Below are 14,954 nucleotides of genomic sequence, written 5' to 3'. Positions count from 1 at the left end.
CCAGGGGGGAGGGGGAAATCTAGGGGGTTAAAACTAGCCTTGTCGGGGGGGGGGGAGTCAGTTACCACACAGCCATGTCTTTGAGTAGGTGGCTGGGTTTTCTCAGCCCTGGGGCTGTGTTGTGAACACACATAGGTGTTCACTAGGCCAGTTAACCCATTTTAGACTGGGTTAACTCACATTGATCTAAAGTTGGTTCACCTCTGAGGTGAACTAGCCTTAGATCAGGTGTGCCACTGCTAGAGCAATTTAAGTCCTGTAAATACCCTTGTGCCCAGGCAGTTAGATCAACATAAACTTGACTAGGTTGATGTAAATGTAATGCTTGTACGTACCTTCAGACGCTAGTAAGATCTGATTGTACTGTCTGAGTCAGATGAGAGAGAAAGCGCCACATGTCACACTGGAAGCATTAATCTTTGAACAGGAGGAGGAGCAGAGTGGAATCCTGTAAAAACCATGCATGGGGTATATAAAGGGTGACCACATGTCCCAGTTTAGCGGGGATAGCCCTGGATTTCAGAGGCTGGTCCTGGTCAACTGTTGAGAATTATAATGTGTGTTCTGGAAATCCAGGGGTGTGGGGCGAAATCTGGCAAGGAGTTGGAGCAGCATGGAGTGCAGTGCAGGTGGGCAGGCAGGCACTCTGCCTCCCTGGCAGGCAGATCCACCCCCACTGACTTGTGAGAATATGGGAGAAGGGGGGCAGGCAGTAGGGCTGTGCAAAATTTCACCAGGTGTTTTGTTTTGATGCTGTTTCGACTCACTTTGAGCTCGAAACAGCAAAATCTAAAATGAAATAAAAGGCTTCAAAATAGCTTCAAAACAAAACGAGGGCACTCGAAACATTTAAAACATTTTGAAACATTTCAAGTTTTGAAGCTGGGCTTGCTTGCAGGTAAACAAAGTAAGGAGAGGGAGGGGGAAGAGGAGGGGAAGGACTGCTTTGATATTGACATGTGTAGCTGGCCAGTGACTGTGAGCCTTCCCTGAGGTCTCTTCCAATTCCAGGGCTCTAAGAAAAACAGTTGTACCTTAACATGCGTACACAGTCACATGTCAAAAGTTTTGCTTGTCAGCAGCTTGAGGTGCAATTTCCCAGATACCCCTAAACCTATCACCTTGAAACTTGGCAGGCTCTGTGGCTTCAGCAGGCGCTACCGTGCCTGCAGTTTTCACCCTGCTGTGCCTTAACGTACACACGTGTGACGTAAGTTTTGCTTTCAAGACTTTGAGGTGCAGTTTCCCAGATACTCCTGCACTTATTTCCTTGAAACTTGGCAGGCTTTATGGCCTCAGAAAGGGCTACCACCTCTTCAAGTTTCATCTGAATCAGGGATGAAATGATAAAGTTTTATAGGCAGTTTTGTGCTTCCTCATTATAGCCTATGGGCGAAACATTGAAACAACGAAACAGCTGCGATGAAACGAAACGAAACAGCAGTTTCAAGATAAAATGAAACTTGAAACAAAACACTGTCCTGGCAAATCAGAAGTCAAAATGAAACGGTGTTGTTTCACACAGCCCTACTGGGCAGCATTCCAGATTTCCTGGATGATGTCCTGGATTTCCAGATGGTTGGCCTAAGTACCTCAAAGGTGAGCAGTTGCTTAAAGCAGGAGTTTTGAACCTTTTTTAACACGTGTACCCCTTCTGTCTCAAAGTTTTAGCTCATGCACCCCTTTATATTAAAATTATTTGGGGGGGGGGGCGGCTGAGCATGTGTCGATTCATGCATGCACCTCCCCCACCCTCAAGCAGGTAGGTCTGTGAGAGAGGGGAAAGGGCCATGGGGGAGCAGATCAAGGCCCCTGTGGTGATAGAGGGAGCAGGGAACAGACAAAGGCAGGGGCTGGGGTGAATCTGGCCTGGGCCAGGCCAGGTAGTGGCACAATTAGAGACTGGGCAGCTTGTCCAGGGGTGTGGAGGGGCTTCTGCTCCACCCCAATGGAGGCCCAGGAGGGCACATGCCCCCCTGATCTGTTTGCAAGGTGGAGGCAGCTGGTGCTGTGGGCTGGGCTTTGTGCACCACTGTAGCTGCCCCAGGAGCAATGCAACGCTATGTGTGTCCTGCCACCAGGTGGACAGGGCATGTGGCAGAGCTTGGTGGCGGCAAGCATGTGGCATTGCACCACTCCTGGGACAGCTGCAGTGGCAGTTGCCTCCACCCCTCATACAGATCAGGGGGGTGCCCCCTAGGCCTCTGCGGCAGTGCACCCAGCAGTGGGAGCTCCCCCCTGTACTCCCTATGACCTCTTTAAGTACCCCTAGGGGTATGCATACCCCTGGGTGACAACCAGTTGCTTAAAGCATCCTCTAACCTAGGTGTGTTTCATGTCAGCATAATGGTGCTGATTGGAACATTTTCAGTAAAACATTTTTTGGGGGGTGGGAATGAAAAGAGGACAAAACTTTTTGCTGAAAGTACTTCTCTATTCATTCCTTTCTCAGCTGATTGCAAAACAAAGGAAATATTCTACATGAATTGTGTGCTTAAAGGAAAACTACATAAAGAGAATCCTTCCCCCAACACGTACACATAGACACAGAGGAAAAAGAGGGGCAGATTTTCTAAGATGGCTGTTCTATGTGTTGCTTTCTGCACTTTTACTTCTTTTATTACAGAAGCAGCCGGGAAAAAGATAGGAAACCTTCTGTTTACAAGCTGCACTAATGACCTTAGTGCTAATCCTTGGACTAAGCAAAAGGAGGATGGCAATTTGACTGGGGATATAGACACAAAGCAATAGCTGAAATGCCATAGATACAAATGAACATCTAGCAGATGAGACTATTTCTGCAGCAATCAATCTATGTTCTTTGGCAGCGTGTGCAGCTCCAGAATCACAATTCCCAAGAAGCCTTGTGTACTTTGCATATCACTGAATACTGATGAGATATTATTTAATGCTATTTACATTGGAACTTTTTACCTTAACTGTATTTCTCACATAATGAAAGTACTTCATAGCCCTCCTTCATCCTTCCAAGCAGAGTTTGTATTCTCATGGAGATTTTGCTCTGACATTTAACACAGCCTGTTTCTGCTTCTCCCTCAGACCTGAGGAAGGGCGCCTGGTGTCTGAAAGCTTGTCCAGTAGCTCTCCCAACTATGCAGTTCGTCCAATAAAAGATATCACAAAAAATCCTTGCCATTTCCTAGACCATCACAGCTATAACAATACTCACCGCCCCCTACTACAAGGTACAGGTTTTATATTTTTGGCATTTATAAATACTTCACTTCCTATGTGTTATGCTATAGGTAGCAAATGATCAGTTTATCTATATGGAAAAATATCCTAATACTAATATTGTTAGTTTAATAAAAATATAATTTTAGACTTTAAGTGTTTTATTCTGTCATAAATTTGCTTAGATTTATATGTATAAAGCATACTGGTAAGTATATAGATATTGCACATTATCAAAGTATTTTGTAATGTAACCTGTTTTGAGATGTGCAGTACTGTCTTGAGAGCAGATACTTAAGATAAACTCAGCAGCTGAGGATTTACAGTAGAGTGCAAACTTGCTAAAAAGATTATTATGCAAATTATTCGGCTAGTGAAAGAGTCAATTTCACCCTGTTCACCTCTGTGTGCAATTTGTCCTGGTACAACTGTGGTACTTGACCTACTTTTCAGGACTATCCCCTTGGTACTAACACACTGCTAGTCCCACAAAAATAATGAAAATGCTTCCCTTTTATAAACATGTGAAAACAAAAATTCCTTTTTAAAGAGACCACGTTTATATACAAAGGTCAGATCTAAGGCATAGGGCACTAGTCTGGGATGTGGGGCTGAAATAGTGTGTGGGATCATTAGCAGTGTCCTAACCACTGAAATGCTGAGCCACTCTCTCCCTTCTTACGTGGTCTAACTCTGCCATTAACTAGATTACCTGTTCTAGTGTACTTTGTCTTCCAACACCTTGTGCAGGGACTGGCATAAGTTATCTAAGGTGCTCCAGTTTGAAGTGCCTTCATCTGAACACTCATTAGCTGAGCGTTAATTTGTTGAGTGATCAACCACTTCTAAAGTGCTCTGCAGCTATGCACTTCTGTCATGGCGTGGGGATAGAGCACTTTCAGGGGGCTGATCAAGCAACAAACGTCATTTCTGACAGCGCCCCTCCTGATAACACCTCTTCATTCTTCCTTCACAGCCTTCGTCCATTCCTTAACACAGTGTTTGGCATTTACACAGTTTTCCCTCTGCTATTTAGCTTAGTCTGCATGTGCCTCTTAGAAATAAAAAAGGACACTTGATGCCCAAAAGCTCTTTAAACAGCTTTCTCAACTATATAGTTGGGCTAGTAAAAGATATCACAAAAAATTCTTCCCTCTCTCATCCTTCCTGGACCATCATGGATATAATAAAACACTCCAGCCCTACTGAAAATACAAGATAGGGATAGCTGCAGCAGACAATATTATAAGAGTATTAAATTAACGTCACAAAGAAACGATATGTAACTCTTGAACATTTCAATTTTATACATAAGCTGCTATGAATATAGCAGACTACTTCTAAATGTGAGGGTGCATGAAGCTCTACCACAGCTGGGAGATCACAGTAATATGATTAACCAATACTTTGTATCTTTAATTTGCCCCTCCTTCCTTGTCCGTGTATACTAAATTATACTCTTTAATTATACATTAATATATTATTATCACAGGACTCCTGTCTCAGTCAGTGAACAGGAAGGACAATGAATGCTTCATATTTTGTTTTCCCCTTATTCAGTATCTAGTCCCGGGTCTACCTTATTGCACAGAGTAAAAAACCTGCACAGGGGCTGAAATTATTAATATTTAATGGGGATTTTACTACATTGCTCTGTATTTTAGTTTGACAAATTTTAATATATTTATTTACGCAAAAGCCTTGGGTAATGAAAGGAGTAGTACAATCCCTATTTGTGGAGTGAGGAACAAAGAAATTAAGATCAGAAACATAAATTAATTTTGCATGCCCAATACCAACCACCAGCCTTTTTCAGAATACATAGTACAATACATTTCCCTTCATATGCACATGAAGACAGTTCCCTGGTTATAGCTGTAAGTAGGGTGACCACCCATCCCTAATTGGGCGGGATGGTCCCGGCATGGGAACCTCAATTCCTGATCCCAGGCTGCATGACTCTGGGACAGCATTTGTCCTGGATTTGCAGTATCATGAAGGGATCCACAGGAAACAGTGGGTTTCTCCTTGCAGGCTGGTAGCATTCCAGCCTGTAAGGGGCTGCTGGGAGAAGGATGCAGGGGGTGCCATGTGTATACATGTACCTGCACACATGTATATGGCTAGGAACACAGCCAGGCAGGCTGGAGATCAGCTCCCTGCAGGTAAGTCTATGGGAGGAAGGTGGTGTTGGGGGGAGAGGGGCAGATCAAGGCCCCACAGTGAGGGAGGTAGTGGGGTGGGGGGTGCTGCCCGACAGAGTGGAGAGGTAGTGGGGGCAGGGTGGTGCATGAGGCTGGGGGATGGAGCAGAACAGAGCCACAAGTGGCTTGTCCAGGAAATGGGAGGCATGGGGGGGAGGCACATGCCACCCAGATTTATGCATAGGGAAGGGGTAGACTCAGGGTACCCACCAAAGGCTCCCCAACCTGCTGCCCTGCCCAGGAACCCTGTGCTGGCTGCGCCACCATGGCAAGAGACCCCTCCCCACCTGGCACCAGCAGGGGTGGTGGCAGCAGCAGCAGTGGCAGCATGGAGTTCTGCCCCCTGCTGCTGCCCAGCAGGCAGGGGGCACATGGCCACCAGGGCTCCTGGGGGAAAGGCAGCAGGATGGGGAGCCCTGAGCCCACAATAGGCATCCCACATCCTCTGCCCTGCTCTGCTCTGGCCATTTTGCTGCTAGTGCTAGTGGTGGCAGGGATGGGTAGAGGGGGAAAGTGGGCATGTGTCCTGCCTCCCCCTTTTGAAAAGGTGGTCACCCTAGCTGCAAGTACTCAGCACTCCTGTGAATTATACCTCAGTATCTCAAGCCATGGGGCTGGACTTGATGATCTTCCAAGGTCCCTTCCGGCTCTAATGTCTATGAAATCTATGAAATCTAAACAACCTTTTCTAAAAAGCGTTTTGTTTTGTTTTGTTTTTTTTAATTAAAACCGTCATGGAAGTGTCTTAATGCACAGAATTTTAAAATTCTGCACTCTTCATAATATAGGGTATGTTTTAATTTAACATGGGAAATACTTTAATCTATTTATATTTCAATTCCTCTGTGGCCCTTTCACAGCATCCTAAAGCAATTATAGAGCACAGCATTGTGTTCTCAAGCCATGTATATTCGTTTGCTTGTACTATTAACTCTGCAGTGTGAAAGAGCATCTAAAAGTGTTCAGTGACTTTCTGAACCAGAGATTTGTCTGCTAGGAATTGGGAAGGATTTTTCTAACTGCAGCAACAAACTCTACAGCATCTATATTTCTTCTTGCATGCAACACAGCAAGAGGATGAACTGCTGGCCACTGAGTTTTGGGGGATGAAGAATGAGTATATATAGGAGAAAGCAAGTATAGCAAAATTAGGAAATTTGCTGTTGGATAAAATGAACTCCTGCACAATTCCACACCCAATTCCAAATAGGTTGTGCAAAAGCGTTTTCAAGGTACTGCCCACCATAGAAATAACATGAACAGATTGCCTTAGAAAGATCTGCTGTCTGTGAAGCAAAAATAAAATTCATGAACACTACACAGTTCTGACATTCCTCTTTCTTCTCCATCATAGTACTGGCAGCATTAAGATGTGAGGTTTGCTTAAAAGAGCAAATAACAGAATTATGTTGCTAGATCACATTATAATGCATCCCTATCTCAAAGTACTTCCATTCTGAAGGTTCTCATCACACCACAGCACAAAAAAGTCATACACAGGAATTAGAGAAATGTAATAGAAGTGTGGTGAAAATTCTTAGAGCACGATCTATCAAGACAACACAAACACTGCCAGACTGAGAAAAAATGATCAGTTGTACCATACCGAAAAATTTTAAAATATCACTGAAGTATGTCAGTAAATACCAAAGTGAACTAAAGCTTTTCCATTATGAAAATAAAATACAATTTTGTATGCAGTATGAAAATTCAGCAAGTCTGATCATGATCTAAAGGTAGAAGTAATTAGAAACTCATGATTTTTTTTAACAGTAAAATATTCATTGCTGGTACCCATGCCAACAATTTAAAGCCACTATGTTTTAAGATATAGTTACATTATAAGCAAATTCTTGGTCTGCTATTTTACCTTTTTTTAATGCTCCCTCCTATAGAGCCATTCACTAGTCACATTTTCCCTCATTTCTTCTTATGATAATTAAGAAGTAATTTTATTTAAACAGGAGCTTTCTTCCTCACAGCCATTGTCTATCTCTACTCAAAATTCCAGAGATCATAACATTGCCTACAGGACATCACTATTATTACATTGGCAGTATACCGTGTGGCTGCAAACACACAATTATGATCGGATCAAGCAAAAGAGCCTGGGTTCTATGATTTTTTTTCAGATTTACATATGTAATAACAGCACAGAGACCTAGCAAAACACCTTCAGATATACCATGTTTACTTGGATATTAGACTGTTTCCCCTCTCCCTCATCGGCTTGGGGAAAAAAGCCCCTTGTCTTATAATCACATACAAGGAAACCTCACTAAATAAATTGTATAATTTTAAATTGTTGCCAAAAACAGCATATACTCAGCAATAGAAGCTATGGAGTTGATTAAATGTAGCCAATATTGGGCATGACTATAAAAAAAAAATGTTGGGCAAACATGCTGATAGGATTTTTTTGTTTGTTTGTTGCACTATTCCTGGAAGCACTGCATGGAGGGGATGGAGCAAGTTCCAATACCACCTCCCAACACAAAAAATCTATTCAGATTAGGATAACCCATCTCAATAAAACATGTGGTAGTGTCCTTTAAGTGCAGTCCCCCTCATCACAGACTCCTTTTCAAGTCATGGTGAGCCACAGCATTGCATACAGTCCACCCAGAATCCCTCTGTCAACCCATCTCTCAGCCTGCTGCATATGATTAGTGTGGCCCCACCCTCCATGAGGTGAAGCCAGACCACATTGCCCTGCACCTCATCTACATATAAATTTTTCAAGGACTTGTGACAAGAACATCCCCATCTAGTCATGAGTGGGGTCTAATTAGCACATGGATCCTTTGTGGGGGTATCTGGAGTATACACACATACTGAGAAGTGCTGAGTTGTGGAGTCACTGTGGCTTGAAATACTGTTGACTCTGGTAGGGCCTAGCCCAAAGAGCTATGTGATAAATCATAAGCCTTTAGCTTTGGACTAGTATCATGCATAGTTTGTACTACATACATTCCATGCATTGACCTGGTATTGCAGTGCTTTCAGGACTGGTGCGAAAAAAAAAAAAAAAAGTACTGCATACTAGTATATGCTAAAGTGCTCTTCAGAAGTGTGTTTATGGAATACTTATGATAAAAACTTATATCAGTTTAAAAAAAAGTAACATGCATCAATTCTGGATAAACTAGGTATGTAGGTACTATACACAAATTGATATAGCCATACTTATTTTCAATGTTATTGTTTTCAAATTTGGTCCTCACTTCCAGGCAAGTTTTTTTGGGGAGCTGGGATATCTTTCATTAGACCAACTAAATAGTTGAAAAAAAAGGTTCTAGCAAGCTTTGGGGCACAAACACCTCTCCTCAGGCATTGGGAGCAGGGTCTTATAGTAAGGAGAGGGGGAGGGGCTGCCAAGGGAAAAAGTTGGAGGGAAGCAGAAAGCAAAAGGCCACCTGGCCCTCCTAACCCCCCAGATTTATTTTATCTGCTGTAGCTATGGGAGGGGGATAAATTCAAGGCAAATCTCCAATAATAATTAGATTATATACCTGGACAATTATAACAAATGTATGCATTTTCCATATATAGAATCTAATTATTAGGGAGTCATCTTATAGTCAAGAAAATATAGTATATACTCTATATGGTCTCAGATGTGTAATGTTCATGGTAACAGAAAATTACCTTCATTTTTATTATATAGCTGTCAATATTTTGCTTGTGGGGGAGGACGAGGGGGAGGGAGAAGGGCAGGAAACATATGTGGCTGCAGCCTCATAGCAACATTGACAGCACCCAGCTGCCCTATCACACCTCTGCATTACATCATCTACTCATGGGGAAAAGTGAAGTGTTCGTTGTGGGAATAAAAAGCCTGTGTATAAGATTCCACAAGGAATTTTTCCAGCTAAAGTTGCTGATGCTATGTTGTAAGAGCAAAACATCAATCCATTCAGTATAACAGTTACTCGAGTATTCACTACATTTATTTGAGTGCAAACAAAATTACAACTCAAATCAGCAATAAAAATATATGCACATTTATGGTGCTGCTGAGAAGAAAGGCATAGATTACAGTAGTGCTGTCATATGCAAATTTTCATGTACCATTAACCTTTCAATTGGATATGAAGTAGTATGTGGGGTTATTACAAAACCATTAATTACCATTTTCATAAGACCATATAAGAAATAAGCCACCGATGTACCACAGAACAGGTTTAATCTTATTATTCAGCCCATAGCCACTCTGCTACAGTTAAGGAATTCCCTGTTTTTCTATATGACTCCCAGAACTTTGGGGTTTGTAACTGAGAGCACAAACGACATTTTTCAGATATTGTAAGTTGGCATATTTCATACGTATGTAGTTTTTTAAAGAAACCATCAGTACTTTGATAAAAAGAAATGCAGAGGATATTAATTACTTTGCAGATATTGAAATGAGCATCAACACATCACTGTACATCTAAAATTCCTTTGAGTTTTGCTTGAAGATATTTCTGCATCATGAGGTTTAAGGGAGAAAGGTACTAGTATGTCAATAAGTGTTTCAATTCGTGTCAGCCACCTTCATCAATATAGAAGTTAGAGTCTGCACAACAGCCTAAAGAATCTTTGCTTTCCTCTTAACTCTTGTCTGACGAGTCCTTTTAATGAGGTTTGGTGAAGGCAACTGGATTAGAAACTGCTTGTTCAGCATATGTATATTGAGTAATACAAATCATCTCTCTCCACTGGAGAAAACTGATTCTCTCACCAATAATTCAAATAAAATTGGAAAATAACTCTTACCATATGCTTCAAAACAGACTAAATTCTCAGAAGAAAATTCAAGTAATTAGCAGAAGCATCCACAGGGAACATATATGTTTCCTGGCAACAATTTCTTCTACAAGTCTTCTGGGTTTATTCTTTCTATCCGGACTGATCTAGTCTGAAAAGAACCATGTTCTTTAGTCAGTGCTTTATTTACAATGAGCTGTTTCTATGCAGCTGAACTGTTCTCTCAGATCTGCACACAAAGCTCCTATTTACTTTGTGAATTGACTTTGGGCGTATGTATCCAAGAACAGTATTTGACCCGCAGCTTGCAACAAAGCACAGCTGCCAAATTTAGTGCTGATTCATGCCTAATGTGTTATGTAAATAATTTAATGATCTATTAGTATATTTGCAAATCTCTCTCTTATAACTACATATTTCAGGTTACAAAGAATTCTGTCCTGACTTCTTAGCTGCTAGAAACTTTTGTCTTGCTAATGTTAATGCAATATTGTCCATTATTACTCTTCTGCTATAGCAGGTTGGATTTTTTTTTCTTGTGGCAAACTTCAATACATCTTAGAATAATTAAAAATCCCAGCTCCATTGTGGTACACATTCAGTAATCAAACTGGTTTTCAACTAGACATATTCAGTATTCCATAAACACACAAAAGATTAAATATTTTCAGGCAAAAATGACACTTTTCATAAACATTCTTGTTTTGACCAACACCTGGTTTTGATTGAAAGCATTTGCTCAGCAGTACAGGATACATTTTCTTCTTAAATCTGTCTTATTGACAATAGATTACATACATCATTAGCATGACAATTTATTTTGGCAAGCTTGGTTTAGTATTCTCTATACTATCAGATGTTAAGAGTTACCCAAAAAACAGCCTAGTGTAGTTAAAATACATCAGTTTCTGTAGCCAACAGCTTAGAAAGGAACGATTGGATACACATCACATCCAGCTACCTTTGAACAGACAGATAATTACTTATTGTTAGGTCTGCCTTCAGCTCAAATCCAAAACTTGTGCTTCTTGATCTTCAGAAAGGTATCTTAACCTCTCTGCCACTGCACCCAATAGCTAGCAGATGTCTACAACCCATCAACCCATTATACTCTCATTGTGCCAATCTGCTTTCTATTGCTATGAACACTATGATTTCTGTTGAAACTGCATATTACAATTTCAGTTATGGACATTCCCTCGTTATATAAAACTCATGGAAGGTGGGATATTGTAAGCAGTTATACCTTCTAGTGTTATGCATTTGTTTCACATACAGACAGCTTTATGATTAATATGCTCCAGTTTACATACTCTTTGCAGGGAAATTACTGATTTTTTTGGCAACATGCAGTCAGGTTTTAATTTAGAACGGTCTTGCTATGCTGAAATCAGTTCCATCTGAACAAAATGGCGCATGTTGCAGCAAATCAAAATTCAACATTCCATTCCATTTTTTAGATTGAGGGAAATAAAGGGTTTCTGAAAAAGCTGATACATACCAGTGTTAAATTAAATTCAACAGTGCATCTAGGAAGACAAGAAGTATGACACAGGTAATGTCATTTAATGCACAGAATGCAAAAATATGCAATTACTTGCCTGGTGATTAAAATAATGTGGGTAAAACTAGGAAGAAAAGACAGATTAAATCATGGATATGGGAAGGTTAGTGTTATAGCTAAATGTTTCCATGGATTCTAATGGGATAACATTTCTGATTGAAGAGTAGCATATAGCTGAATACATCCAGTAATAAGAATAAAAATGTATTACTGGGTAAAGATCTAAAAAAAAGCCATATTATAAGAAAAATCAAATAGCTGTTTAGTCATATGCATTATCAGGGCTAGAGCTACTTGAGAATTTTCCAGAAAATGGTTTCTTGTTAGAAAGAGGGAAATATAACAGAATCAAAATGCTTTGCAGAAACATTTTAATTTTGATGAACCACTACTAAAACCTAGTTTCCTGCCAGCTAACTCAGCTGGTTGTTGGGGCTTCCAGGATCCATGACTCTGAGGCATCCCTTATGCCAGCTGCCTCTAAATAGGAAGCCACATATAAACTTCTAAGTCCCCAGATGTGTACCTGGGAGCCTGCCAGCTCTGGAAACCCTGGGGACCCAGTTTAATTAAGGGCTTGTGGAACTTCTAGGGACCACCAAGAAATCCCCTCAGAAGCCAGGAGGTGAGCATGACTGTTGATGCTCATCAATATTACATTACAAGATATATTATATGCTACTAATGAAAGATTAGGTCATCCTGTACCAAGGCTGCAATAATAAGTTTATTGCTATTTATAAAGTGACAAAAATTTGCTCAGCTGCGTATAGTACAAAGTAGGCCTGTGTGAATAGGCAGCTATTTGATTAGGCTTCGGATCCAGCCGCTTCGGATGCCAGTGATCCGATCCGGAGCTCCAAGTTTCAAGAAGATCGGTGCAGGGGCTTGGGGGGAACTGAACCCCAAATTCTTGAAAGCAAAACTCATGTTACGTGTATGTGGGGGGTGAAAGCTGCAGGAATGGTCACCCCTGCTGAGGCCACGAAGTCTGCCAAGTTTCAAGGTGATAGGTGCAGGGGGAGTCTGGTTTCTGGGACCCTGCACCTCTGGCTGCTAACAGGCAAAACTCATGACATGGGTGATACTGTGTTAAGGTGCAGCGGGCTGAAAGCTGCAGGCCTGCTAGCCCTTGCTGCGGTCACAAAGCCTGCCAGCTGTCAAGCAGATAGGTGCAGGGGGGTTCTGGACCCCTCCACCCCTAGCTGCTGACAGGCAAAACTTGTGACATGGATGCTTGTACAACTGATAGTCTCTGTCCTGGGGCAGTTGATTGTCTGTATTGATTGACACCTACAAAACCACAGACTAAGGAGAGGAAAGAATCAATACAGACAACCAGCTGCCCCAAGCCAGAGACTGTCAGTTGCACAAGCACCCATGTCATGAGTTTTGCCTGTCAGCAGCTAGAGGTGCAGGGCCCCAGAACCCCTGCACCTATCTCCTCAACAGCTGGCAGGCTTCGTAGCCTAGCAGTTTTCACCCTGCTGCACCTTAACACACACAATGTCACCCATGTCATGAGTTTTGCTTGTCTGCAGCTTGAGGTACCATTGCCCACAAACCCCTGCACCTATGTCCTTGAAACGTGGCAGGCTTTGTAGCCTCAGCAGGGGCCACCATCCCTGAAGTTTTCAGCCCACTGCACCTTAACACACACAGAGTCACCTATGTCACAAGTTACCTGTGAGATGAGTGGTGTTACAGGGAAAGGGGGTGAAGCTGCAGCATCATTAAAAGCACATGGCTTGGGAGGGGAGTCAGGGAACTACAGAGTCTGGTGAGCCACAAAGCCTGGAAAAGAGCTCCCCTTCAGGATGCCATGCTCCTGCTTAGACACCAGGTGACACTGCTCTCTGCCATTTGTTCAACACTGTCTCCAGCTTCTTTCTGACCAGGAGCTTGATTGAAGCTCCAGGGGCTTCCTGTTTTTATGGATGGCACACTTTTCTCACAGATTTTACTGACAGGCATTTTTAGGCTTGCTTTTTATGGAATGTCCATAAATTTATGGACAGTTGGCAACCCTAAGTTTAGCCTACCATAATTATAGCTACCTCAAGCAGCCTTAGCCTCGTTACACAGAATGCTGTTCTCTTTTGCCAACCTAGGCCTCATCTTCACCAAGGAACAAAGGTGTGTTCTTAACCAATTTCTGCTAGGTTAAGTTTTAATTAAATCTCTACCTGAAAACCAATCTTCTTACTGCTAAGATATTTTAAAATTATAAACTGTCTTATTTTTGCAAGGATTTTGCCTTGCATTAGCTAGCACTGGAACTCTTCCTCCACCAGGTAATTACATTCTCTCTTTCAGTCATCTAAACATATGCAAATATTTTTTTCATGCATGTATAGCAGCAAAAATAAGAAGTCACACTGATGTTAATACTTTACCTTCTCACAGAAAATTAAATTATAAAAAAATACATCATGATCAATTCACAAAGGCAATGTACCAATTACTAATTACTTTTCAAACACAAAAGAAAGTACAATCTGTACTTGCTACACAACAAACCACGGTACCTTTAATTGTACTCAGAGGCCTTTATAAATATTTTAATGCTAACCATTGCCATGAAAAAGCCATCTTAAGAGGGATGGCCTATGCACAATAAGTTTCCTATTCCTGCTGATACCAGCTTCTAAGATACTTTCCCTTAGTTAAGACAATGATTTTTTTTTTGCTCCCCCTCTGCATACCTTTAGTTCTCTTTAGCATATACAGCAATTATGAAAGTATGTGCATACATGCAGTAGAAAAAACTTCCCAAATCACCTGACTGCAGCGTTCATCCTGAACTTTTCCATGGCAAAATTCTACATAAATACAGATTTTCAGCTTTTCGTGAATGAACTACTTTCTTTTAAAATTTGTAATGGGGAATAAAATCAGTCCTAAAAGGAGCAAATCTGAACCCAAACATCGGCTAAACTTAACAAACTAATATCTGAAAAATTGCATATGTATGTGTAGTTAATATGTCCATACCTGAAAAAGGTTAGTTACAAACAATATGCATTTCAATTTAATCAGTTCTAGTATAATTGATTATTAACTTTATATATTAAACTGTTTATGTACCACATACTACTTACTTATTTTCTAGATAGATAAAGTTACATGAAACTTTGCAGGTAAATCCATACACTTTATCTATTTCTTTTCAGTTTGCTGAAGCTTTCACTGTTCTCTGTTATAACAAGGCTAGCTGATTTCTGTATCTTGCTTTGTGTTGT

At 41.2% G+C, this 14,954-nt stretch overlaps 1 protein-coding gene and 1 long non-coding RNA gene across 11 annotated transcripts in view; one reads left to right on the top strand and one right to left on the bottom strand.

The window, feature by feature from the left end:
• LOC149870353 (uncharacterized) overlaps positions 1–14,954 on the top strand; it is a 66,790-nt gene that overhangs the window by 1,972 nt on the left and 49,864 nt on the right. For 4 of the 5 annotated variants that reach the window (XR_016440717.1, XR_016440718.1, XR_016440719.1 and 1 more), the window contains exon 2: positions 3,061–3,206. This is a non-coding gene — a long non-coding RNA (uncharacterized LOC149870353). Of the gene's footprint in view, positions 1–1,385; positions 1,600–3,060; positions 3,207–14,954 lie in introns of all 5 variants that reach the window. The other variant, XR_016440720.1, reaches the window with a different exon arrangement.
• The window catches only part of SORBS2 (sorbin and SH3 domain containing 2), a 405,698-nt gene that overhangs the window by 358,750 nt on the left and 31,994 nt on the right, over positions 1–14,954 (bottom strand). The window lies entirely within an intron of this gene.

This window comes from Crocodylus siamensis, chromosome 2 (genome assembly GCF_052110815.1).
Source record: "Crocodylus siamensis isolate JL-2025a chromosome 2, ASM5211081v1, whole genome shotgun sequence".
NCBI classification, from domain to species: Eukaryota; Metazoa; Chordata; order Crocodylia; family Crocodylidae; genus Crocodylus; species Crocodylus siamensis.
Note: the sequence above shows the minus strand (reverse complement) of the source record. Positions and strands in the feature narration are given on the sequence as shown.